Raw genomic sequence first — 27,453 nt, 5'->3', positions numbered from 1 at the left:
ATGTCACACATAGGGCCATAAACTACGGACCTTAAATGTGACGTCTGCATGCACAGACCTAAGAACTCGAAGGCAAGACAGACAGTCTTCTGAGAAGAGTAAGTGATTGTCATCTAGAAGAGTCAAGTGTCATATGCTGGCTAGTTGCTCTTGGTTAAGGGTAGAGCTTCCTAAAAGCAAGGTTAGTAGTCCAATGTAATGCAAGGGGAAGGTAGGAGGGAGGGAATACTGCAACATAGAAGAGAAGGGCATCTATGGTTTTGGTAAGATTTTACACAACCACTCTATGTCCTTCTAGTCCTATGTTGCAGTATTCTTACTGTGGGAGAGTACCACAGCTAATTAGATGCAAGGGTGGAAGATTCTAGAAACCAGTGCAGGATTGTCCTAGCAAAGCCTACCCTGGCTCTGGAGACTTGATCTAGTTTGTAGTGTTCGGTGAAGGTGTGGACAGGGGACCAGGTGGCTGCTTCTAAAATGGAAATTGTGTCCAGCCCTTTAAGGAAGACCTTTGAAGTAGCCATACCTCTAGGGGAATGAGCCCTCACCCCCTGGGGCAAAGGTTCACCATGGTGACAGTAGCAGGTTCACCATGGTGACAGTAGCAGAAATTAATGGATTTTCTGATCCATCCTGAAATAGTTTGCTTGGAAACTGTCTTGCCTATAGCCCTGGGGTGGAAGGAGACAAAGTTGTTCAGATTTTCTGTAGGATTTAGTTTTGTCTAGGTAGAATCTAAGTTGTCTGTGCACATCCAGGGAATGGAGAATCCTCTCACTCATTAGTTGGAGAGGGGAAGAAGGTAGACAGGTGAATAGATTTGATTTAAGGACAGCTCGTTTACCACTTTAGGCATGAAGGAAAGGTTAGTGTGTAAGGTCACCCTGTCCTTGCGGAATACAGTGTACGGGGGGAGCAGGCCATTAATGCCTGTTAATCTAAAGTACAGTTTTGTATCTACCATAAATGTAGATGTTCGAGTGCTAATACAGCTGCAGTCATAACAGATGGGTTCTCCTGCCGTCAGGCGGGTCCTCGGTCGGCCGAATTCCAAAGTCTAGGTCCGGCGTCGGCTGTCGTCGCTTCTTCCCTGACGTCAGTGCGACAGGGGTATAAAAGAACCAGACAACGCCATTTTCTTCAGTTTTTCTTGCCCCAGATGTCAGGTGGCCCCAGAAGGAAGGCAATACATAAATTTATGTAATAATGCAGTGCAATATAATCAAAAAACAGTAGTTGCAAGCAAATACACCATAAATGAATACCCCAAACAAGTTGTATGAGGAGGTGTTAGCCAATAGGCCTGTCCCAAGAGGGGAAGGAGGGAGGGAAACCTGGACTGCAGCTGTATTAGCACTCGAGCATCTACATTAATGGTAGGTACAAAACTGTACTATGTTCATCGTGCATACAGCTGCAGTCATAACAGATGGGTAGAATCCCAAAGCTAAAAAAGGGGTGGTAGGCACTAGGTGGAACTAGGAGGAGCCAGGATGCCCTGCAAGACTGCAGTGGCAAAGCCTGCTCTAGTTTTGGAGTATAATGGTAGGTGGTAGTGCTTGGAGAAGGTTTGCACAGAACTCCAAGTGGCTGCTTCCAAAATATCTTTGGTAGGAACTCCTCTGAGGAAAGCTGCAGAGGTAGCTGTGGCCCTTGTGGAGTCGCATCTGATGCCTGCAGGCACAGTTTTACCATGAAAAAAGTAACAAAAGCGTATGCAGTGGGCTATCCATTTTGAGATTGTCTGTTTGGAAATTGGCTTCCCTTGAGCTCCTATAGCATAGGACACAAAGAGTTGTTCTGATTTTCTGAAAGGCTTTGTTCTGTCCAAATAATAACATAGCTGTCTGTGGATGTCCAAGGAATGTAGTAGTCTCTCTCCCCTTTGTTTTGAGGATTAGGGTAAAAGGTAGGTAAGTGAATAGCCTGATTCAAAGCTACCCTGGATACCACCTTTGGCATAAAGGACGGATTGGTTCATAAGGAAACTCTATCCTGATGGAAAATGATGAAAGGCTGCACAGACATGAGGGCTTGTAGTTCCGATACCGTGCGAGCTGAGGTGATAGCCAGAAGGAAGGCTGTTTTCCAGGACAAATATTACAAATCTGTTGAGACAGCTGGCTCAAAAGGAGGCAAGGTCAGCTTTTCTAGAATGAAATTGAGGTCCCAAGCAGGTATTGGTTGTTTCCTTGGGGATTTTATATTCTTAGCCCCTCTGAGGAACTGTCTTAAGAGGGGATGAGAGAATAAAGGAGGATCAGTGTTGTATTCTGCAGAAATGGCTGAGGCATGGATTTTGATGGAGGAGAATGAAAGTCCACTGCTTAGCAGCTCAGCTAGATACTGTAATATTTGAGGTAAATTCAGTATTCCAGGATTCTGGCCCTTTTTCTCATTCCAGGCACAAAATCGCTTCCATTTTGCGGCGTAAGCTTTCCTAGTAGAAGGCCTTCTGGCCTCCAAAATGACATCCTGCAGCTCCTTGGAGAGTAGGGTCTGTTGTGAACTCAAGGAATCTTCCATGTGGCCAGATTGAGTGTTTTCAGCTGACTGTGAAGAGTTTTAAAGCTGTGCTGAGTCAGAAGAGGCATTAGAGGTAGGGTCCATGGTGGGGAATGCGTTAGGCTCCTCAGGAGTGGGTACCAGTGCTGTCTGCGCCAGTCTGGAGCAATGAGAAACATCTTTGGTCTGTCTGCTTTGGTTTTTAATATAACTTTGGGCAGCAGAGGAAGAGGTGGGAAAGGCATAAACTGTTACTGTTGTCCAACTGAAAGAGAGAGTCCACTCTCCAGGCCTGTGGATGAAAAGTCCTTGAGCAGAATTTTGTCAATTGGTGATTTTTGTGGGAGGCAAAGAGATCTATGTCTGGCCTTCCCCATGCTTGATTTATTTCTGTAAAAACTTGAGGGTGCAACTTCCATTTGTGTGGGTCTGTCATATTTCTGCTTAGGTTGTCTGCCAGCGTGTTTTCCTTGCCTGGCAAGTACTGTGCTTGAAGTTCGATTTGTAATTCCAGAGCCATGTTCCAAAGTGACATGGCCAGCCTGCATAGGGGGTATGAATGGGTTCCTCCCTGCATAGGGGGTATGAATGGGTTCCTCCCTGTTTGTTTATGTTCCACATTTCTGTGGTGTTGTCTGTCCTTATCAATATTTGGCCTGGATGCAGAAGGTCTTTGAAAGCTATAATAGCATTTATTACTGCTAGCATTTCCTTTTGATTGATGTGTAGGTGCTTTTCTTTTTGGGACCATTTGCCCTGAATGCACCGATCTGTCGTGTGCGCCCCCCATACGTAGTCTGAGGCGTCTGTTGTGATGACTTGATTTGCTTGAGGCTTGCAGAATGGGAGACCTGTGTTTCTTTGGCATGCTTGAGCCCACCACAGAAATTCCTTTTGAAGACATGGAATCAGTGGTATTATTGTTTCCAAACTGTGGCTGTGTTGAGACCATAGGTTTTTCAGGTACCATTGAAGTTTCCTCATATGCAGCTTTGCACATGGAATTAGTAGGATGCAAGATGCCATGAATCCCAGAGCCTGCAGGATTTTCCTTGCAGTCAGCCTGGTGAAATTTGCTAGTTTTCTGAAGTATTGAGTTAGTTGCCCCTGTTTCTCTGGCGTGAGGTAGGCCATCTGGGTGTTTGTGTCCAAGTTGGCACCCAGGAAAATTATTTTTTGTGAGGGTATTAGCCTTGATTCCTTTTTGTTGACCGTCTACCCCAGAGAATTCAACAACATTATTACAAAAGCCAGATGTTTCAGAAGTATGTGCTTGCTGTCCGCTTGGATCAGGCAGTCGTCCAAATATGGGTATATTTGTATCCCTTGAAGTCTGCAGTAGGCAATTACTGATGACAGGCATTTCGTGAATACTCTGGGCGCAGTAGATAAGCCAAAGGGCAATGCAGAGAATTGATAATGGGTTGAACCTGCGAGAAATCTGAGGTATCTTCTGCAATTTTGTCTGATTGGGACATGCAGGTATACCTCCTTGAGGTCCAATGTTACCAGCCAAGACTCCTTGCCCAGCATGGGAAGAAGCTGCTGTAATGTGAACATCTTGAATTTTGGCACGAGTAAAAATGTGTTTAGGATGGATAGGTCCAAAATAGGTCTCCAATCTTTTCCCTTCCTTGGTACCAGGAATAGTCTGGAATAAAAACCTTGACCTTGTTCTTGAGTAGGTACCTCTTGAATAGCTTTCATGTCCATGAGATCTGAAATTTGTCTTTGTGCCTCTGCCCTTTGATTGTGTGGCAGGTTTGGCATGCTTCTCTTTTGTGGAAGGGTGTGAAAATGGAATCTGTAGCCTCTGTTTATAATGTCCAGGATCCATTTGTCTTTTGTGACAACATGCCAATTTTTCGAAAATAATGCCAGTTTTCCGCCTAAGGGTGCTGCCATTTGAGCCTTGCTTGGCATGCAAAGGGGAAAGTCATTGGGTTTGCTTTCTGAATGGCTGTGAACTATCCTCACCACCACTTTGTGTAGGAGCTTGCCATTGTCTGCCTCTAAACGATCCTTGAGATTGCCCTCTGCCCCTCGGTCGCCTGTATCTACCTCTTTGGGGTCTGTCCGTGGCTGGAAAGGACCAATTTTTGGAAGGCCAATTTCTACTGAAACGTGGAGGTTGTACCTGTAGAAAATCTTTTACTGTTTGCATTGATTTATCCTTTTCCTCCATTTTCTTTAATACCTCCTCAGCTTTAATACCAAATAATACATCTTTTTGTAGAGGGGCATCTAGTAATTTAGCTTTGACATGATCTGGTAAGGTTTGCTCCTTGAGTCAGGCATGTCTACGTATGACTGATCCTGTAACAGCAGCTCTACATGAGGCCTCTAGAGCATCAAAATCACATTGCAACGTATGTTTACCCCCTTGTTCTGCACTATGCATCAAATCCTGCAACTCCAAGTCCGGTTGTTCAGGTTGTGACATTTTGCTTCTCAACTGTGATAACAGAAACTGTTGGTACTTTAACATATGGAACTGGCAGTTTAATGCCCTCATGGTTAAGGTGGCCGAGGTGTATACCTTTTTTCCCCACCTTTCTAAAGATCTGGAATCTCTCTCTGAAGGTAATGGATTTTTAGCAGTGGAGGCCTTAATTCCCTTGGGGCCCTGTGAGATAGTTTCTAGGTCAGCCGCATGGCTTTTGTATAAGAATTGGTGTGAGTCAGGAACCCGGTAGTACCGGTCAGGCTTGACTGGGGCTGGAGGTAGAGAGTCTGGGTTAAGGCAGGCCTTCGAATACACATCATCTAGCATGTCTAAGACAGGAGGTATAGCCAGAGGCCTGTGCTGAGGGAGCAAGAGAAAATCCCTAAGCCTTTTCTTGGAGTCTGAGTACTCTTGGCCTTCCCAGTGGAAGTGTTCCCTCAAGGTATGCAAGGTTTCCCCAAATGAGTAATCCCCAGGGGGGAGACAGAGGGAATGGACTCCTCTGAATCAGAATCTTCAAAAGGGGAGTATGAATGTTCCTGTTCATCAGAGTGCTCTGAAATAATGGAGGCCTGGTCCGAGGAGAGGGATTCTTCCTCCACTCTGGGCCTTTTGTCCGGGGGGGGTTGAGAACCCCTGATAAGAGTAATTAAATCCTCAGCCATTTTAAGCATCTGTTTTTTAGGCATGGGGCCTGGAGAAGGGCCCTGTGTAGCTTTATCTCTTAGAATGCATGGCTGCTTTAGACTTGGTGAAAGCCTTGATGGAAAAAGAAGAGGAAGGCCTAAAGACACCTTGAGAGGAGGCAGACCTGTCTACATTCTGAGTTTCACCACCTAGAGTGGCTTCGGTATCTGTAGTCGGGGTGTGGGCCGAGGAGCCTGCGACCTCTGGCACAGTAGACACCGCCCATGAAGTGTCGTCGGTAGGCAGGGGCTGCGTAGGCGCCTCGCTGAGAACCGGACCACCTGTAGTCTGCTTTGGCGTGGTGTTGGTAGAGGCCGCGGACCTCGTGTGTCAGTCCTTATCTTTGCGTCTTTTTGTCAAAACTGGAGTCGGAGTATCCGACGACATAATGTAGTTAAATTTTTTTCCAAAATAGTGCTGGGCGAACTCTTCACGACGCTTAATGGTGCGTTTGTTGAATGTAGCACAAAAACGACAGACCGAGACGTTGTGGTCTGGGCCTAAGCAAGGAATGCAGAGGGAATGAAAATCCTTATGCGGTATTTGCTTCCCACATGAAATACAATTATTAACTTTGTCTGACATCGGTCTGAGGCAAGAAAAGTTTCCCCAACGGGGTACTTAGCTTTCAAGAAGACTTCGGTTGCAAAATTTTCATAATTTCAGGAGCTGGCTGACCGGCACTTGCGAACTGCTTCTGCTTCGGGCACCGCGCGGCAAGAAAGACTGGAGAAAATGGCGTCGGCTGGTTCTTTTATACCCCTGTCGCACTGACATCAGGGAAGAAGCGACGACAACTGACGCCGGACCTAGACTTTGGAATTCAGCCGACCGAGGACCCGCCTGACGGCAGGAGAACCCATCTTTTATGACTGCAGCTGTATGCACGATGAACATCACCCTCCTAGCAGAAGTGATGGTGACCAACAGTACAGTTTTATGTGTACAGAGTTGCAAAGCAGCTGCTAGCTGGTTCAAAGGGGCCAAGTGTTGGTTTCTCCAGACCCCAGGGTGGCGGGATGGGTTTTCTAAGTAGTCGGATGTGTAAAACCCCTCTCAGGAAATGTTCAACATCTAGTCTGTAAAGTAAAGTAAAGGGGGTCTAGAGGCAGATATAGCTGAAAAATGTACTTTCACTGAGGAGTAAAAAAGGCCATCCTTAATGAGTTCACACACATATGTAAGGACTAGGGAAGAGTCCGCCTGACTGGGGTTCCCTATCTTTACGTACGCACCATTTTCAGAATCTCTCCCATTTTCATACCATCCAAATATGATTTTCTAGAAGCAGATTTCCTGGCCCCCGTCAGGACTGTAAGCATGTCCTCTGAATAGTGGTGTCTAAAAGGGATTAGAAGTTTATCACCCAGAGTGTTAGTGCCAACATCTGTAGGTGAGGATGGATTAGGGTTCCCTTTTGTTGTGTGAGAAGGTCCACCTTGTGGGGTAAACTATGGTGACTGCCCTTGGCTAGTGAGTGAAGTAGGGGGAACCAGTGCTGCCTTGGCCAGTAGGGGGTCACCAACAAGATTTTTGGTTTGTCCTTCCTGATTTTCAGTAGGACCTTTAAATTAGAGGGAAGGGGGGAAAGGCATAAAGAAACAGTCCCTTCCAAGGTATGTTGAGGGCATCTACTCTCCAGGATAGTGGGGAGTGATCCTTAGTGCAGAAATTGGTCAATTGCCTGTTCTGGGGGAGGCAAACAGATCCATTTGAGCAGTGCCCCACCGGTGGACAAGGTCTAGAAAGGTTTCTCTGTTCAGCATCTACTCATACTGTAGAGAAGATGTTCTGCTTAGATGATCTGCCGGTTTGTTGTCCTGAGAGGGTGTTATGAGGCCTGGAGGGACAGGTTGTGCCTGGAGGAGATTTCCCAGATTTGTACATTTTTTCTGCAAAGGAGATCGGCTTTGGTTCTTCCTTGTTTGAGATACCACATAACTGTGATGTTGTCTGTGAATATTAGAAGGGGTCCCGGGAGGAGGGCAGGAAGAAAAGCCTCTAGGGCTAGAAGAACTGCAGTCATCTCCCTGACATTGATATGCTTCTTTTGAAGGACAGGACCCCAAATATCCTGAACTCTGAAGTCCTTGCAGGTGGCACCCCACCCTAGGTCTGAAGCATCTGTGAAGATGAACTGGCTTGGGGAGGGGATTTGGAGAGGCATTCCCAGGTTGAGACGGGTTTGCTGAATCCACCACCTTAGCTCTGATTTGAGGCAGGGCAGAAAGGGGATTTGGTCCTCTAAAAAGTGTGTGTGTTGCGACCACATGTTCTTGAGGTACCATTTGAACTTCTGCATATGCATTCTTCCCAAGAGAAACATGGAAATGGTGGCTGCCATAAGGCCCAGGAGTTGCAGGAATTGTCTTGCAGAAATCTGGGATTCCAGTAAAAGATTTTGAAAGTGAGTGGAAAGGGAGTGGACATTTTCCTGTGGGAGAAAAGCCCACATTAGATCAGTCCTGATCCTGCAGCTCAGAAGAAATTTGTCTTCCTGAGGGAGCAAGGATTTGTTTAAATTGAGGGTGACGCCCAGGTTTTGAAGAAGGGTGGTGGTGAACCTGAGGTGGTCTCCGAGATGGGTTTCGGTCTCTGCTAGAAGGAGAATTTCATCTAGGTAGGGGTAGAGTTCTATACCTTGGGTCCTGCAGTAAGCAATGGCTTTGGATAGGCATTTTGTGAATACTCTGGGTGCTGTACACAAACCAAAAGGGCAAGGCTGTAAACTGAAAGTGACAGCAGGGTCCAGAGAAACGTAGAAATTTTCTGTTGGAGGGTTTTATAGCTATATGGAGGTAAGCCTCCTTTAGATCCAGAGTGGCCATGAAGGCCTGGTATGGGATAAGAGGGAGTAGGGTTGGGAGGGAGAGCATTTTGAAAGAAGGCACTTCTAGAAATAGGTTCAGGAAAAACAGATCTGGTATAGGTCTCAAAGGACCCATTTTTTGGGGGGACAAGAAAGAGTTGAGTAAAATCGTTTTCCTTCCTGCCCGGGAGGAACAGGTTCTACTGTCCCTAGCTTTTGGAGGTCTTGAGGAAATTGTGACAGTAGGCGGATTTGGTTCTGGGGGTGGAAAGGGGATGGGCTTTTCCACTCCAGGAAGTCACCTCTCCCTCTACTCTTCCCTCATTAGGCTAATCATCGTATACAATATCCCATTTGGCATGTACCTCAATCGACACCTGCAACAACTGGAGAGGCCGCAAAAGTACCTCACGAAGATGATCCTAGGCCTTAAACACTTGTCCTATATGGACAGACTCAAAAAACTCCAACTATTCTCTGTCTCATATCGCCTACTTAGAGGCAATCTCTGCTGAACTTACAAAGCCATGTCTGATCCAGCTATGCTAGAAAAGCTACATCTAAAGAAATCCCAATCCCTCCACACCACACACTCCAGAGATCACAACCTCATTACCATAATCAACAGAACGTACTGGGGGGACAGGTTCATAACCCAGAGACTGTCCACGCTATGTAATAGACTTGCCATACATCTCAAGCAGAGCACCTCGCTGACCCTCTTCAAGAGAGACCTTGACGAGTGGATGGGAAACAGAAAATTCACCCTGGGGATAACTCCAGTGGCTCTACTCAACAGAGGCACTGGGAACTAAGGTCGGGTGGCACGACGCCAGGGTAATCCTATGGCTAGGCTTGTAAAGGTCCCAGGGCCATTAGCCTAGTACACATGAAAGGAAGTATCAGTTTTGGATGATACTCCAAAGTCATTGGTCTGAGATGGCTAAACAGTGGGATAGGCGGGCTGACGAAGCCAGATGGGCAAGGCAGTCACACATTGTTGGGTGCATTTCTATCCTGAAATGACTGTCCAGGACTTGGTTGAGAAGTGGTAGGTCTGGAGAATGTTTGCCTTCTAGTTCTCCTCCTGTGCCTGGAGGATGAAGGGGTGTCAGAGGAAGGGATTCTCCTGATGAGAGGTTTTCACAGGGTAGTTCTTGTAATACTTCAAAATAGTGAACACAAGCAAATGCTTGATGTCCTGCAGTTCCTTGCTTTTCTCCTGCAGATTTTTAAAAAGCTCTGCAGACCGTTTTCCAAACGGAAGGTTATGGTCTAAAAGCCATCCATAATCTTAGTTTTACAGTCTTCAGACAGAGGTTGTAGGTGCAGCCAAGAGTATCTGCGGAGGACGGAAGCAGAAGCTGCTGATCTAACAGAGGCCTCTGCAGCATCACAACTGCACCTAACTGAATGTCTGGCTACCTGTGAAGCCAGAGACAATTTAGATGTTATGTCTGCCTTGGTAGGGCAGTCAGGTGTGGCAGCCAGGAGGTTAGTTGTTTGAGACACAAGGTCCAGTGCATACTTAACCATGTGCGTCTGGTAATTTATAGTACGGAAGGACAGGGTGGAAGTGGTGTACACTTTATCAATCCTGTATTTGGTTTTACTGTCTTTATTAGTAGGCAAAAGAGATGCAGAGGGAATAAGTCTGGATTGCTTGTCTGAAGAGAGAGCAATGACTGCAGGGTCTGATGGGGGGGGGGGGGGTTAACTAAGAATTTTTGGTCATCGGGAACCTTATAAAACCTGTCTGGTCTTTTAGGTGCAGGTGGTTGAGAGTCTGGGTTTTTGGATGCAGAAGTAAAAGCATCCAGAAAGGCAGGTAAGACTGGTGTGATGGCTGATGGGGAGGGAGACTCCACTTGAAAGAGTTCAAAATACCTCCTCTGGGTGTCAGTCATCTGGATAGTGTCCCATTTAAAATACTCTTTCATCTTAGTTGTTTCCCCAAATGTTATGTCCTCTGGTGGTGAGTCCCCTTCAACAGATTCCTCATCTGGTGAATAATATTTTAAAGGAGAGGCAATCTGGGATGCATAAGAAATGAATTCTTCAGAAGAGTAGTAGTAAAGTTCTAGTCCCTCCTCTCCCTCTTATGTAGTCTGCAAGGGGAGAGAAAAAGACGTAGGCCTTGGGCTGAGCACAGGTATAGTGGAGGGAGTAGCGCCTGTGGGCCATAAAGGCCTGCATCAGAGAGTTACTGAAAGATTGCCAGTCAGGGACTCCTTCAGGGGAAGGAGTCAGATGTTTAGTTTTCAGTTTACATTTAGTAGGCATAGGTTTTGGAGAAGACCTAGTTTAAGAAGCTTGTGTCTCAGATAGAAGTCCCCAAAGGCTGACCGACTCTTTCTGGTTCCCCCTCGACATCATAGGGACCGAGGTCTGGGCTACCTACATGGACGTGCAGGCTGCTACTTCTGAAGCAGCTTCCTTGGTGGGGGCCGAAATAGTTGGTTCTGTCGGATGTCCCTCAACTCCTATATCTGAAGCTGGCGAGACATCCGATGGCGGAGAGGCAATGGAAGTAGGCCTGGAAACTTTGGCTTTTTTCTGTGGTGGTTCAGTCAGGGCGGCTGATTTGCGGACCATTCTAAGCACAATTTTTTTGTGACGTTGGTTCTCTAAATCTAAATTTAGTGTGGCCAGATGGCTGCAGAGGGTCTTCGGTACGAAAGATTGGCAAATGGAGCACGCAGTATGATCGTGTTCATTCCAAAGAAAAACGACGCAACGGTCGTGGGCATCCTTGTGCTGTATTTGACGCCCGCAATGGCATTCCCCCTTTTTAGCTGACATCGGCTAATATAAAATACAGCTAACCATAAACACAGATGTCCTTTTCTATGTTGCAGTACTCTTTACATGAGGGATGACTGCTGTAAGCAGTCCCGATGTGCAGCCAGAATACAAAAGCCTTTTTACCACTGCAGCATATGCGGGATGTTGCATGTATGCCTGCAAACAGCATAGCCCATAAAAGTGACGTCCGCATGCACCATCCTCAGAACCTAATGCCCCAGTAGGAACACCAGCTTAAGGAACAAAAGTAGAAAAACATATATCCGCAGAAAAAAAGTACAGTTTTGTACCTACCATAAATGTAGATGTCCGATAGGTATGCATCTGCAGTCATAACATATGGGTTGTCCTGCCTCAGGCAGCCCTTCGGTCGGCGGGATTCCAAAGTCTGGGTCTGGCCTCAGCTGACGTCGCACTTTCCCCGACGTCAGAGCGTCCGGGGTATAAAAGCATCAGCCGACGCCATTTTCCTCAGTTTTTCTTGCCCCAGATGCCAGGTGCCCTCCAGGAAGGCTAAATTTGGATAAATGCTGAAAAGTTCCAAACATTTGCAAATTATATACATGTATAAACAAACAAATACACCATAATAGATTCCCCCAGCTAACTAAAAGAGGGGTCAGAACCCTAGGAATACCACAGAGGGGAAGGAGGGAGGGTAATCCTGACTGCAGATGTATACCTATCGGACATCTACATTTATGGTAGGTACAAAACTGTACTATGTCCTTCAAGGATGCATCTGCAATCATAACATATGGGTAGAATACCATAGCCAATCTGGGGGAGGAGGTACTAAGAAAGGGATGGTGTAATTAAGATCCCCTGCAGGACTGCAGTAGCAAACCCTGCTCTGGATCTAGAGTATAAAGGTAGATTGTAATGCTTGGCAAATGTATGCACGGAGCTCCAAGTAGCAGTTTCTAAAATGTCCTTGGTAGCCACCCCTCGTAGAAAGGCTGTAGTGGTGGCCATGGCCCTTGTGGAGTGAGGCCTGATGTTTTCAGGAACTGTCTTTCCATGAAAGGAGTAGCAAAATCAAATGCAATTTCCTATCCATTTTGAAATGTCTGTTTGGAAATTGCTCTTCCTTGCACCCCAGTTGCATAAGCTACAAAAAGTTTGTCAGTTTTTCTGCTAGTTTATGTTCTGTCCAAGTAGTAGCGTAGTTGTCTGTGTATATCCAGGGTGTGCAAAAGTTTTTCCTCTCTATTCTGTGGATTAGGGAAGAACGTAGGCAAGTGAATAGCTTGGTTCAAGGATACCCTAGATACCACCTTTGGCATAAAAGTAGGATTGGTACTTAGTGAAACCCTGTCCTGGTGGAAAAAAAGAAAAAACTGCACTGCCATTAATGCTTGTAACTCAGATACTCTTCTTGCTGAAGTGATTGCCAGAAGGAATGCAGTTTTCCAAGATAGAAACTGTAGATCCGCTGATGCTGCTGGTTCAAAAGGAGGAAGTGTCAGTTTCTCCAGCACAAAGTTGAGATCCCAGGCAGGTAGAGGGGGTCTTCTTGGAGGTTTAATATTTTTGATCCCTCTCAGGAATTGTCTGAGGAGAGGATGCGAGAAGATAGGTGGATCCACATTGTATTCTGCTGAAAATGCTGAAGCATGAATCTTAATGGAAGAATAGGACAGGCCATTGTGGAACAATTCTGCTAAGTATTCTAGGATATTTGTTATGTTTGCCACTGCGACATCTGAGCCTTTTGATGTGCTCCAAATGAGAAATCTCTTCCATTTAGCTGAGTATGTCTTCCTTGTGGAAGGCCTGCGAGCCTCCAGGATAATGTCCTTCACCCTCTGAGATAAAACAGCTTGACTGGCATTTAAGGAATTTTCCAGGCAGTTAGCTGCAATGTTTTCAAGTTGGGATGCAGGGTCTTGAAATTGTTCTGCATCAGAAGAAGAGGCCATAGGGGGAGAGGCCATGATTTTGCCTGAGACATGCTTCTCAGTAATGGATACCAGTGTTGTCTTGGCCAGTCCGGAGCTATTAGCATCACTTTTGGCTGTTCCTCCCTGATCTTCAGTAGAACCTTGTACATCAATGGGAGAGGTGGGAAGGCATATACTGTTAGGGCTTTCCAGCTGAAAGAGAGAGTCCACCCTCCAAGCTTGTGAGTGGTATGTCCTTGAGCAGAATGTCTTCAGTTGATGGTTGAGTGGGGAGGCGAACAGATCTATCTCCGGCATTCCCCATGTCTTTGCTATGAGTTGGAAGATGTCTGGGTGCAGCATCCATTCGTGTGCATCCATGGTAGTTCTGCTTAAGCTGTCCGCCAGTGCATTTTCTTTCCTGGCAAATTGGGACTGTAGTTGGATATTGAGATTCAGGCATAATTCCCACAGATTCATAGCCATCCGGCATAGAGGGTAAGAATGTGTGCCTCCCTGCTTGTTTATGTATCACATGACCGTGGTGTTGTCTGTCCTTATTAACAGGTGTCCTTGTTGGAGGAAGGGTTTGAATGCCTCGATTGCATGCCTCACTGCCAGCATTTCCTTTTGGTTTATGTGCATGCTTAGCTGTCCTTGAGGCCATAGGCCTTGGATACATTTGCCCTCCATGTGTGCTCCCCATCCTCGGTCTGAGGCGTCCGTGGTGATGGTCTGCCTTGTTTTTGGTTTGCTGAAAGGCAACCCTCTGCTGGACTGGCAGGCCTGAGCTCACCACAGGAATTCCTTTTGAAGGCATGGAATGATTGGTATCATGGTTTCTAAACTGTGACTGTGTTGAGACCATACACTCCTTAGGTACCATTGTAATTTCCTCATATGCAGCCTGGCATGCGGTATTAGAATTATGCAGGATGCCATGTAACCCAGGGCCTGCAGGATTTTCCTTGCAGTAAGCTGAGTTTGTCTTGTCAGAATCATGAAGTAATCTGGAAGTTGTTTTTGTTTTTCTTCTGTGAGAAAAGCCATTTGGGTGGTTGTGTCCAGATCTGCACCTAAAAAGGTTATCCTTTGGGATGGTACTAGTCTTGACTTTTGGATGTTGACTGTGTATCCCAAAAGGTCTGTAGCAGGTGTATGGCATAGGCCAAGTCCTTTATCAAATTTTTCTTGTTGTCCGCTTGTATTAGGCAGTCGTCCAGGTATGGGTAAATTTGAATTCCCTGTAGTCTGCAATGTGCAATTACTGATGCCAGGCATTTCGTGAATACTCTGGGCGCAGTAGATAAGCCAAAGGGCAATGCTGAGAATTGATAATGCTCTGATCCTGCAAGAAATCTGAGGTGTCTTCTGCAACTTGGTCGAATAGGGACGTGCAGGTATGCCTCCTTGAGATCTAGAGTCACCAGCCAAGACTCCTTGCCCAACATGGGAAGAAGTTGCTGTAGGGTCAGCATTTTGAATTTTGGCACAATGAGATAAGTGTTCAGTGCAGACAGGTCGAGAATAGGCCTCCATTGACTTTCTTTTCTTGGTACAAGGAATAGTCTGGAGTAAAATCCTTGGCCTTGTTCTGAACATGGTACCTTTTCTATAGCTTTCATCTGAAGTAAATTGCTGATTTGTCTTAAAGCCTCTGCCCTCTGATTTGGTGGAAGGTTTGGCATTCCGCTTCTTTTTGGCAAAGTGTGGAAGTGGAACCTGTATCCTTTGTCTATTATTTGCAGTGTCCATGTATCCTTTGTAATATAATGCCAGGTTTTTGAGAATAAAGCCAGCTTTCCGCCCAAGGGTGCTTCTAGTTGATCCCTGGTAGGCGGAATCAGAGTTAAGTCATTGAGCCTGTCCTGGTGTAGTGGTTGTTGTTGTTGCTGTTGCACTACTCCTCTGGTTGGCAGGCTGCCACTGACGGCCTCTGTAGGAGCCCTTCGATTGACCTCTGCCTCTAGGGCGCCTGTTCCTGCCTCTCTGGGCTCTGTCCGAGTCTGGAAAGGACCAATTCTTAGTAGGCCAGTTTCTGCTGAATCTCGGTGGTTGAACTTGCAGGAAATCTTTAACTGTTTGCACAGATTTTGCCTTTTCTTCAACCTTTTTTAAGATCTCCTGAGCAGAGGAGCCAAATAAATTTTGTTTCTCCATTGGAGCATCCAGGAGTTTAGCTTTGACATGGTCTGGCAAAGATTGCTCCTTCAGCCAGGCATGCCTACGAATAACTGCCCCAGTCATAGCTGATCTAAATGAAGCCTCCAGTGCATCATAGCCACATTTTAAGAAATGATTACTAACCTGTTGTGAGTTGTGTACCAAATCCTGAAGGGATTTACGGTCTAGGGGTTCAGGAGAAGAAAGTTTTTTATTCAGTTCATCTAACAAATAATCTTGGTACTGTATCATATGAAATTGACAGTTTAATGCCCTGACAAAGAGTTGCAGAAGTATACACCTTCTTTCCCCATCTCTCTAAAGCTCTAGACTCTCTTTCTGAGGGTAGAGGATTTTTGGCAGTAGCGGCCGCAACCCCTTTAGGGCCCTGAGAAATAGTTTCTGGGTCTGCAGAATGGGCTTTATTACAGATGGAAATGAGAATCCGGGACCCTGTAGTACCTGTCAGGTTTGGCAGGGGCCGGAGGAAGAGTATCAGGGGCTGTACTGACATCATTGTACAGATCATCAATTACATTCAGAACAGGAGGTATAGCTAAAGGCCTATGCTGAGGCAAATGCAAAAAGGTCCTTAATCTTTTTCTAGTATCAGAGAAATCCTGACCTTGCCATTGAAAACGCTCTCTCATGGAGTGTAGAGTCTCACCTAAGGAAAACTCTTCAGGAGGGGAGGCCGAAGGGATAGATTCCTCAGCATCTGAATCCTCATAAGGCGAGTAAGCCCCTTTCCTGGTGGTCTGACAACTCAAATCCATCCGTGGAATCATCTGAGGAGTGTGGGTCAGAGGGGTCAGTCCTGGGCCTTTTGTCTGGAGGAGGTTGAGAGGCCCTAATTAAGGAAATAAGGTCCTCAGCAAGGCTGAGGATCTGAGAGAACTAGAGGAAGGCCTCTGGGAGGTAGATTTGGCAGGCAAAGCTTTAGAAAGTTTGGCAACTTTAGCCCTTGAAAAGGCCTTAATGGACATGGAAGCAGGGGGCCTAGCTGCCCCACGTGCAGGAGTAGAAATGTCCAAAGGTATGGTGTCGGACATTTCCTGAACACTGGTTTCAGTAGGAAGTTCTGAAGCCGACTCAGCCGGGGCCTCCCGGGCCTCGGTGGTCGGAAGTATGGTTTCGGAAGAAGGAATCTCCGAGGACTCTGTTTCGGCCGAAACAGAGGCACTCGCGGTAGGCCTAGCCGTGGTTTCAGCCGAAACCGCGGGCGTCGGTCCTTTTCCTTGCGTTTTTTGACCATATGCAAAGTCGGAGTCTCCGACGGCATTTTATAAGCAAAAGCAGCTCCAAAAAATTCCTCTGCAAACTCCGACAGACGTCTAAGAGTTCGTCGGTTGAAGGAAGCACAGGCTAAACAGGCCGATACGTCGTGGTCTGGGCCTAAGCAAGGAAGGCAGTATGAATGGAAATCCTTATGAGGTATTTGTTTCCCACAAGTTAAACAATTATTTACTTTGACATCGGCTGAGGCAAGAAAGAGTCCCCAACGGGGTACTTAGCTTTTTTCGAAGTCTTCGGTAGCTGAATTCACTGGATCTGACCGACCGGCACTTGTGAACAGCTTCTGCTTCGGGCACCGCGCGGCAAGAAAGACTGAGGAAAATGGCGTCGGCTGATGCTTTTATACCCCGGACGCTCTGACGTCGGGAAAAGTGCAACATCAGCCGAGGCCAGACCCAGACTTTGGAATCCGGCCGACCGAAGGGCTGCCTGAGGCAGGACAACCCATATGTTATGACTGCAGATGCATCCTTGAAGGCCATCATGAACCGGAGAGGTAGGGGGAAGGGACAGAATACTGTCCCATAGAAAAGAAGGACATCTACAGCTATGGTAAGATTTTACAGAACTTTTCTATATCCTTCTATTCTTATGTTGCAACACTTTACATGAGGGAGAATACCACAGCTCATAAGGAAGAGAGGGAGGAGGAAGGAGCAGAGGCGCTCTCTAGAGAGTCATGAAGAATGGCTCTAGAAAATCCCACTCTAAATCTGGAGAGCTAATCCAACTTGTAAGGTTTAGTGAAAGTGTGAACTGAAGTCCAAGTGGCGGATTCAAAAATAGAAGTAATATTCAAACCCTTGAAAAAGGCATCAAGAAGCAAAAGCTCTAGCAGAATGAGCCTTAGCAGGGAAAGAGACTCTTTCCATGAAAAACATAACAAAACTAAATGGCCTTAGAAATTCAAGTAGAAATTGCCTGCTTGGAAGCAGGCCTTCCCACAGTCCCGGCATGAAAAGAAAAAGCTGATCAAATTTCCTGATAAACTTAGTTTTGTCCAAAAAAATCGGTGTTGTCTGTGCATACCCAAGGTATGGAGGACCCTCTCACTAGGGGTCTGTGGGGGCAGAAAAATGGTGGACAAATTAATAGACTGATTAAGTGACAACTCATTCACAACCCTGGGCATAAAGGAAGGATTAGTATGCAAAGAGATCATATCCTTATAAAAGCAAGGAAGGGTGGAAAGACCATCAAAGCCTGAAGCTCAGAGTCCCTTCTGGCACAGACGATGGCGAGTAATAGTCTTCCAAATACAGTTGTTGCAGGGAGGTTGTGGCTGCAGGTTCAAAAGAAGCCACAGTGAGTTTTTCAAGACCATCATTTAGATTCCATGGAAGGGAACAGGTTTCCTGGGAGGCTTTATGTGAAGGACGACTTTTAAGAAAAGTTTTACCTCTAATCTACAGGCCAAAGGAGGAGCCAAAAACAGACAAGCAGAAATGGCTGATGAATGTACTTTAATAGAAAAAGAAGACAACCCAGCCTTCAGCAGTTCACACAAGTAGGATAAAACCAAAGGAATGTCCACAAATAGTGGGTCTGGGTTACGAGACAGACACCAGATGGAAAACCTCTTCCATTTCGATATATAGGATTTCCTGGTAATGGGCTGCCTGGCCTCCTGCAGAATCTTAAGCACGTCCTCAGAAAAGAAGTGTCTGAAAGGGATCAAAACTATCACCCACAATGTCAGATGTAGAGTTAACAGATCACTTTGTCTTGTGTGAGAAGATCCATCCTGTGAGGTAACTTGTGATGATTGTCTTTAGCTAAATGCAGATGAGCGAACCAATGCTGTCTTGGCAAAAAGGAGTCATTAGCAGAATATTTGGTTTGTCCTGTTGAATATTCAGCAACACTTTCTGAAACTGGGAAGGGGGGAAATGCATACAGAAACATCCCTTTCCAAGAAATTGAAAGGGCATCCACCTTCCAGACCAGAGGACCTGGGACTCTGGCACAAAAGTGTGGAAATTGTTCAAAAGGGAGGCAAAGAGATCGACTTAACATGTACCCCACCAGTGGAGAATGTCCATAAACACATCCCTGTGAAGCATTCATTTGTGGGATTGAGTCAAGGACCTGCTGAGTGTGTCTGCCACTACATTCTGATTGGAGGAGATGTACACTGCCTGCAGAGTGACCTGGCACTGATCTGCCAGCTTCCAGTCCATGACAGCTAGCCTGCACAGAAGATAAGATTTTGTCCCAGTTTGTTTATATACAAAAGTACTGTGGTGGTGTATGTAAACAGTTTTAGGGGTCCTGGACATAAGAGTATGGAAGGCCTGAAGAGCCAGCAGAAGAGCTTTCATCTCTTTTATGTTGATGTGTTCTTGCCTTTGAGAAAGGGACAACAAGGCCTTGCACCTTCAGGTTTGGAAAGTCTCTCCCCCAAACCATTCTGAGGAGACTATGAACAAAACTTGAGCAAGAAGAGGAGGATGCAAAGGAAGACCTGAACTTAGTTAAAACTGTTGAATCCACCAATTTAGTTCTCTCTTTAGGCAAAGAAAAGGAGGAAGAACAAACTCCAGTGGGTGCAGATGCAGTCTCCAAACGGACCTTAGGAGCCAGTGAAATATCCTCATGTGCAGTTTAGCCAGAGGCAACATGGGGATTGTGGATGCCATAAATTCCAGCAACTTGAGAAACTTCCTGGCTGTCAGTGTGTGCAAGGGGAGAAGGCATTGGAAATAACTGATTACGAACTTTTAGTTATGTACTCACCATAACTTCAGATGTTTGGGATCCATCTCGCCTACATTCTGAATGATGGGTTCGGAGCCGATCCCTCGGCTCCGACTCGGCACGCTTATGCCAAAGAGCGAAGTCTCTTATTGGCTGAGCTTACTATATCCCAGGATGCACCACCATCAGTCCCCCAGATCTAGTTTGTCCGCATACATGCACACATGCATACCCTGCTTATATAACATCGTCAGATGAAACAAGATAAAAACAGTGGAGCTCAAAACCGTTCTATCTCTTCTGATCTGCAAGGCAGGGGAAGGAGGTGGGTATCAGAATGTAGGCGAGATGGATCCCAAACATCTGAAGTTATGGTGAGTACATAACTAAAAGATGTTATGTGATCCTATCTCGCCTACATTCTGAATGATGGGACAGCGTCCCTAGCACCTGAATCCTGGGTGGCTCACTGGAAAACACTCCTGAGTACCGTGGAACCAAATGAAGCTCGCCCTTAAGATGCCACATCCAATTGGTAGTGGGAAAGGAAAGGGTGCGGGTTGGACCCAGTAGCCGCAGCACACATTTCCCAAATAGCGAGCTTGGAATGAAAAGCTATAGAAGTAGCCATAGCTCTGGTAGAATGAGCTTTGATAGATGATGCAAGTTGCTTATTTGAAGAAGAATTGGCCTGAGTTATGCAATCTCTGATCCATTTTGAGATTGTAGCTTTTGTGATGGTTTGGCCCAATTTATTATCTGAGAAGGACACAAACAACTGGTCTGACTTACGAAGTTGCTGAGTCCTGTCTAAATAGAAGCGTAATTGCCTGTGAACATCCAATTTATGGAGAGTGTATTCTGCTTCATTAGAGAATTTTGGAAAGAAAACTGGTAGTTCTAGAGATTGTTGAAGACAGAAACTAGAGCAGACCTTTGGGACAAAGGATGGATTAGGCCTAAGAGATACTCTATCTTTGTGGAAAATCAGATATGGTGGTTTAATAGACAGGGCTTGAAGCTCTGAGACTCTTCTTGCAAGTAATAGCCACTAAGAATGCCGTTTTCCATGACAGATATTTTAATTGCATGTAGCAGCCGGTTCAAAGGGGAGATGTTAATGCGAAGCACTAAATCAAGATCCCACGGAGGTGCAGGATGAAAAACTGGTGGTCTTAACAGACTCGCACCTTTAATGAATGTTTTGCATAGCCTGCTGCTCATCAAAGGAGGATCCGTGGATTCATGGAATTTAGAGATAGCAGCTAGTTGAACTTTAATAGTTGAGACAGAAGATCCCTGATTAAATAGGGATGTTAAGAATTTCAAAACCTCTGGGACAGGAGCAGTGATAGGGTCTAAGCCCTTGAGTTGAGCCCAGATAGCAAACCTCTTCCACTTACTGAGGTACAATTTGTTAGTGGTGGGTTTGTAGGGCGAAGACAAAATGTGAACAACTTCCGGGTCTAGTGTGTGACTTCTAACTAAGGTCGGAAGTGGAGGAGCCAAGCTGTCAATTTCAGAGATTGAAGGGACTGATGCCAATGTCCCGACTGATGGATTAGCAAATCCGGGATCAGGTCTAAGGTCCACGGATCGTCCACTGCATGCTTTTTCAGGTAAGGAAACCATATCTGACGAGGCCAGTATGGGGCAATCAGAATCATTGAAGACCTTAGCTGAGAAGCTTTTGAATGACTTTGGGAAGGAGTGGAATTGGAGGAAAGCATAAAGCAACCCTGTTGGCCAGGGTTGTGCTAGAGCATCCATGGCCGGTACTTCCTGATGTGGAATCAAGGAGAAGAACCTTTGGCACTTGGTGTTTTGTGGAGTCGCAAATAGGTCGCAGCACGGCGTCCCCATCTCTTGAAAACCTGGGCTGCTACTGCGGTTTAGAGACCATTCGTGAGGAGAGAGAATTGTCCTGCTTAATTTGTCCGCCAATACATTTGACTTTCCGGGATGTGGGTCGCTACCAAGAAGCGGTTGGTAGCTACAGCCCATTCCCACACTCTCATGGCCTCTCTGCAAAGGGGATACGATCTGGTCCCTCCTTGTTTGTTCAGATACCAAACCACCGACATGTTGTCTGTGTGGATGGCGATGATGCCCTGAGGAAGGAACTTGTGTAAGGCCTGTAGGGATAGAAGTACAGCCCTCATCTCCAACACGTTGATGTGGAGAAGAGCCGTCCGGAAGCCAGGAGCCCTGAACTAGCCTGCCCAGACAATGCCCCCACCCTATCTGGAAGGCATCTGTCATCAGGGTAACCACTGGAGGGGAGAACAAAGGGTTTTCCTGATCCAAGTTGGATGTCTGAAGCCACCAGCAGGTCCCTTTGCATATTTCCGTAATCATGATGTGATGATTGAGGGAAGATCTTGAAAGGACCATTGAGTTGATAAGAGCCACTGAAGAATCCTCATGTGTAACCTTGCTAGAGGAACTAAAAGTACCGTGGCAGACATTGAGCCTAGAACCTGTAGGACCATCCTGGCTGGGGCTTTGGATCTCGAGATCAGAGCTTGAACTTGGCCCTGTAAGGTTCGGATCCTTTCGGCAGGAAGAAAGACACGCATCAATCTTGAGTCTATCTCTGCTCCTATAAACTTTATGCGCTGAGAGGGCAGCAAGACAGACTTTGACCAATTGAATGTAATCCCCAGGGAAACACCCAGGAGATGGTGGCTTTGAGGTTGTCCATAAGTAGATGCCTGGTGGTGGCAGTCAGGAGCCAGTCGTCGAGATAGGGAAACACTTGGAATCCAAGGCTCCTCAGGTGAGCCGTCACTACTGCCAAACACTTGGTGAACACCCTGGGGGCTGTGGTGAGACCAAAGGGCAGAGCACAAAATTGGTAATGACTGGCTCCCAGGCTGAAGCGCAGATACCTTCTGGACGCCTGATGTATCGGTATGTGATAATAGGCGCCCTTGAGGTCTATGGAGCACATCCAAACAGCCTTCTCCAACAACGGGAGAATGGATTGCAACGTGACCATTCGAATTTGGATTTCGTGAACGGATAGGTTCAGTCTGCTGAGATCCAATATTGGTCTCAGGTCCCCTGTCTTTTGGCACTAAAAGAACCTGGAGTAATTTCCTGATCCGATTTGGTCTGTGGGGACCGGTTGGATGACTCCTTTGTAGCAGCTTTGAAGCTTCTGCGGCTGCTATTTCCCTTTGACTGGGTGGTGGGTCCGGGATTCTCTTGGACGGAGGGGTGAGTATTTGAATGGGATGGTGTAACCTCCGGCAATTATCCGAAGCACCCATCTGTCCTGAGTGATTGACTCCCAGGCTTTTAGGTGCTTGGCAAACGACACCCGACTGGCTCCGAGCAGCACAGCCGGGCAATCCCTCATGTCGTGGGAGGCTGAAGAGCCACGAAAGGACTCGGTCTCCAGAATTGCGGGCCCTCTGCCGCCTCTGGGACGGCGTCTCCCTGAAAAATTTCCCGCCCTCTGCCTCTGGACGGGAATCTTCCTGCTGTTGGGAGAAAAACTTGCAGATTTTGAACCACATTTTCCCTCCTTTGGCCTTGGGGTAAGGCCGAAAGGGAGTGGAATAACGGCCCCTACGGCAGATAACGTTTTCCCTCTTGCTCACAGCGGTAAGGGTGTCTTTCACCTTGGGTCCAAACAATGAGGACCCATCAAAGGGAGCGTCGGCGAAGGAAGACTTGAAGGCCTCCAGAACTGACACAAGCGGAGCCAGGCCTGTCTCACGAGAGCCACGCCTGTGCCTGCCGCTCTACCCGCCTTCGCCGCATAGGATATGAGCCTCATGGACGAAGTTAGCAATTGACGAAGGATAGCCAACTGAGAGCTAACGGACTGGGCTAGCTGCTCAGGTAGGTTACCCGAGAGGAGTCTGACAACTCCTTGACCAGATCCCTCTGAAGCCTGGTAAAATGTGCCAAATAATTCAGAGACCTTAAGGTAAAGGCCGCTGAAGTCAGGGTGCGCTTCCATCTATCCATACTCCTAGACTCCTTATTAGGAGGATGGATGGACGCTGAAGCCTCTGCCACGTCCTGCTGTGTAGCAGATGCCACCACCATGGCATCTACAGCCACGCCTTTAGTAAGGAACTCCTTCTCGGGGAGCAGATAAGAATTTGTTTGGACGAGAAGGGACTGGTTCCACAGTATCCGGGTGTTCACGCCTTCGACAAACTAAATCCAGAAGCTCGTCAAGGGCGGAGATACCCAGGAGGCGGAGGGCTGAGCCCCAAAGGCCTTGAGGAGCACTGATTCGTCCGCAGAGGGGTTTGGACATCCAGCCGCCTCGTTGTTTGAGGATCTCTAAGATGTCTGCAAAGGAGACATCATCCGAGGACGACTTAGGGACCCTCTGCATCATCCATATCCGTGTCCGATGTGATAGACTCGGGAGTCCACGTGCTTCCTCTTGCACGATCTCTTCCTTGGGGGTTCCTCTGGAGATGACTCAAGAACCCTCAGGAAGAGGGGAACCCCACTGGGGTAACCTCAGGCCTCGGGCTCCGCTGGCTACGGACAGGGGAACTGCCAAAGACCCAGTCTCCACGCCCAGGAAGGTGCTGGTAAACCGGAGAGATGGTCAAGAGGATTTGGCCAAGGCACTCCTCATGGCTCTGAAAGCCGGACCTCCAGAATCCTGGGAGCGCCCAGTCTCCGGGCCATGATAGTAGACGGAAGTCCCGCAGGCGAGCACCGAGAGGGAGGCTCGGAACAAAGCATCGGTCCCAAACATCACCCTCGGGTCCAGCCAAGAAGTCCAGACCAAACTCGGACCCGAGGCCCGGTTGGAGTAAGGGTCGGAGCCGACCCTGAGATCTCCACCGGCTCCAAGAGCACCTGCTCGACGGAGCCAAGCAGTCGGAGGAGGAATAGCAATGGGGTGGGTCATGGCCATCGGCCAAGCCAACTGGGTCGGAGCCAAACAAATTTTTGGAAGACTGGGGACTGGAAAAGTCTTTGGAGCACCCTGTCTATATCAGAATCCGACATTCTCAAGACCGAGAGGAAACAGAACGGGTTCGAGAAGACCTCTCCCTCGGCCCCAAGGGACTAGGGGACCGGCCGAGGCGACTCGATGAGAATCGGCGCCGAGGAAACACACACACCAGATTCCATCGGTGCCGAGGTAGACTTGGCGCCGAGGAGGAAGTGTCTGAGCGGCGACCCTTGTCGGCTCCGAGCAGTGGAGCCGACGGTGACCCGCCTCGATGCCCCAGCCATCGGCCCGAAGCCAGGAGTCGATACTGAGGCATCGAGGCAGACCGTTCACCTCGGCTCAAGTCTTTGGAGCCGAAGGAGAGGCCTGCCTAGGTCTCTTGGCAGTCGGATCCGACGGACTGGTCGGAGCCAAGCCCTTTCTTTTGGCAGGAGTCGGAGCAGAAGACAAGGCTTCTTCAAAAGAGGGTTTAATCAACCCTTTAAGAATTAATTTTTCCTCTCCTGGAGGACCCTAGAGGAAAAAGCGTGACATACGCTGCATGACTCCTGCAAGTGCTTTGCCCCTAAACAATAAACACAAAGTAGATGGTCATCAGTAACAGACATCTTAAAAGCACATTTAGTACATTTTTTAAAGCCCGAAGGCCTAGGGGCTTGAGACATAATGTTAAACAATTTCTGACAGGAAATTTAACAACTGTAGAATCGCTTATGACAAAAAACCGAAGGCTTACAGAAACTGTGTAAAACACAACCTTAGGTGTAATAACCGGGAACTTTAAAACACTAAAAAGTTCAGTTATACAGTTTGACCGAAAAGGCCCTGGATTGAAAGGGGGGCCGAAACAAACTCTACCCAATCACACACAAGAAATTTCACTACTCAATCGTACACAACAGGCAGCAATAGGCAGCAATAGCCGTTAAAACGGCTTTTGTGAAATACAAGCACAAAAACTGACAGAAAAAGTAGTTAATAAAAGCTACTCAGCCCAGCCAGCTCGAGACCACGTCCTTGCAGTTAAGCGGCAAACGAGATCTGGGGGACTGATGGTGGTGCATCCTGGGATATAGTAAGCTCAGCCAATAAGAGACTTCGCTCTTTGGCATAAGCGTGCCGAGTCGGAGCCGAGGGATCGGCTCCGAACCCATCATTCAGAATGTAGGCGAGATAGGATCACATAACATCATAACTTTTTATGGAGGTAGAAAAGCCAACATTAGGTCTTTCTGTATCCTGCACCCCAGAAAGAAGTGGTCCAGGGAAGGGGGTGAGGAAGGATTTTTTGAAATTTACTGTGAAATCCAACCCTTGCAGAAGGGAAAAGATGAAAAGAAGATGCTGTTGCAAAGTCTCTGGAAGTGATGCCTACAGTAGCAGGTCGTCCATACAAGGGAAGACCCGTTTACTTCGGATTCTGCAAAAGGCAAGGACAGGAACCAAATATTTTCTAAACACCCTTGGTGCTATAGAGAGACCAAAGAGCAAAGCAGAAAACTGAAAATGTCAGGAAGCAACAGAAAAGCGTAGAAATTTCCTATAGAGGTAATGAATGGTAATGTGAAGGTAAGCATCCATGATATCAAGTGACATCAGAAAAAACTGTAGAAGGATGACAGTAAAAGTTTGTAGAGACAGCATGTGAAAGGTTGGAACCTTTGGGAAAGTGTTGAGGTGAGAAAGGTCCAAAACGGGTTTCCAGAGGCCATCTTTCCTGGGTACAAGAAACATCCTGGAATACAAACCTCTTCCTCTGAGGCTGTGGAACTTCTTGCATAGTTCCCTTGGATTTAAACTCCTGAAGCACCTCTGGAAATAACTGAAGATGTTCTCATGGTGGTTGAGGAATTTCTATGAAAAGGAGGCAGAGTTTTCCAGGCATGAAGTACCCTTTATGGATAATGGAAAAGACTCAAGAATCTACAGTTAAGTCTTCCAAGGCTGGGAGAGACAGTGAGAAAGGGGGATGTGGGACAGGCATGGCGGTAGTCACAGACTACCTCGCTTGTCAGGAAAGGGCTACTACTGGAAAGGTGCAGACTAAGTGTGTTTAGACGCAGGAGCTTTCAGAGTCATCCTCTTACGTCTGTAAGGAGGAGTGTGTGTGTTTCATAACAAAAACAGTTTTAAGAGGATATTTCCTTTCAAATTTAGGAACTGGAGACACAAAAATATGCCTTAAATCCTGTTGCCCTACCTTTCTCCTGCAGAGACTTGAGCAAATAAGCTGCAGCAGTTACAAACAAGGCATTAGGGGAATCTACAATCTTAGCCTTTAAATCAGGGAGTAGTTGAAGCCTCAACCAGGAACATCTCCCCAAGACAGTGGACTCAGTGCCATTAGATGTAATCTGGGCAGAGTAAGTCAAGAATTCATCCACTGACTAATCCTCCTCAGAAAGAACCTGTTCCCTAACCCTTTTCTGAGGGAAGTAGTAAGACGGGAGACCACTGAGTGAGGCCTTAAGACCATGAAAGCATCAAGTCAGACAATGATTCCTGAGGGACAGAAATAGGCTTAGTTTTCTGCTTCTTTTTAAGCTAGACATCAGGTCTGTGTAAGGTGGTGGAGGGACCAGACGTAGGCCTGCTCTGCATACCCACTATCTGATCATTCTCCTGGACTATGACCTGCAGGATACTTCAAGGTCCTTCCACAACAGTGAGCCCAGCTTCGCACTGTCCATACGAAGTGGATGTCTGCAAAACTTCCAAGGATGTACCAGTAGCTGTATCCCTGAAGCCTCCAAAGCGGTACCCACTCAGGAATCTGAGCCAGTATCCAAACAGACTTCATCAACCTCAAGAGGGACGTCAGGAATTGGAGGCACATCTGAAATTACACGCTTAAGTTTCTTAGCCTTCTTCACAGACTCAGCAGAAGGCCCCAATGTATCTTCCATAATGTCATGTGTTAAATCTTTGAAGCCTCAGATTATCAAGCCAGACAGTAAGAGAAGAAAGGCAGTTCCATGGGGTCTTCGAAATAAATACCTGGCAGACAGGACAAGGCTAGTCATGGTTAGGCCCTAAACAGAAAAGGCACTGATTGTGTCTTTATGTGGTATTTGTCTGCCACACTGGCACTTACCTTTCTTGGATGACATGTAGCCTCAAACAAAAGTAGTAGCAAAAGGTAAAAGAAAACCCCAACAGGGCAATTATCTGAAACTTGTACACCAGCATACAAATCAGGGAGGAGACAGAGACAGTCGAACAC

At 46.9% G+C, this 27,453-nt stretch overlaps 1 protein-coding gene across 1 annotated transcript in view; it reads right to left on the bottom strand.

The window, feature by feature from the left end:
• SF3B3 (splicing factor 3b subunit 3) overlaps nucleotides 1-27,453 on the bottom strand; it is a 2,130,119-nt gene that overhangs the window by 1,685,754 nt on the left and 416,912 nt on the right. The window lies entirely within an intron of this gene.

This window comes from Protopterus annectens, chromosome 8.part0 (genome assembly GCF_019279795.1).
Source record: "Protopterus annectens isolate FY-2018-M chromosome 8.part0, PAN1.0, whole genome shotgun sequence".
NCBI classification, from domain to species: Eukaryota; Metazoa; Chordata; order Ceratodontiformes; family Protopteridae; genus Protopterus; species Protopterus annectens.
Note: the sequence above shows the minus strand (reverse complement) of the source record. Positions and strands in the feature narration are given on the sequence as shown.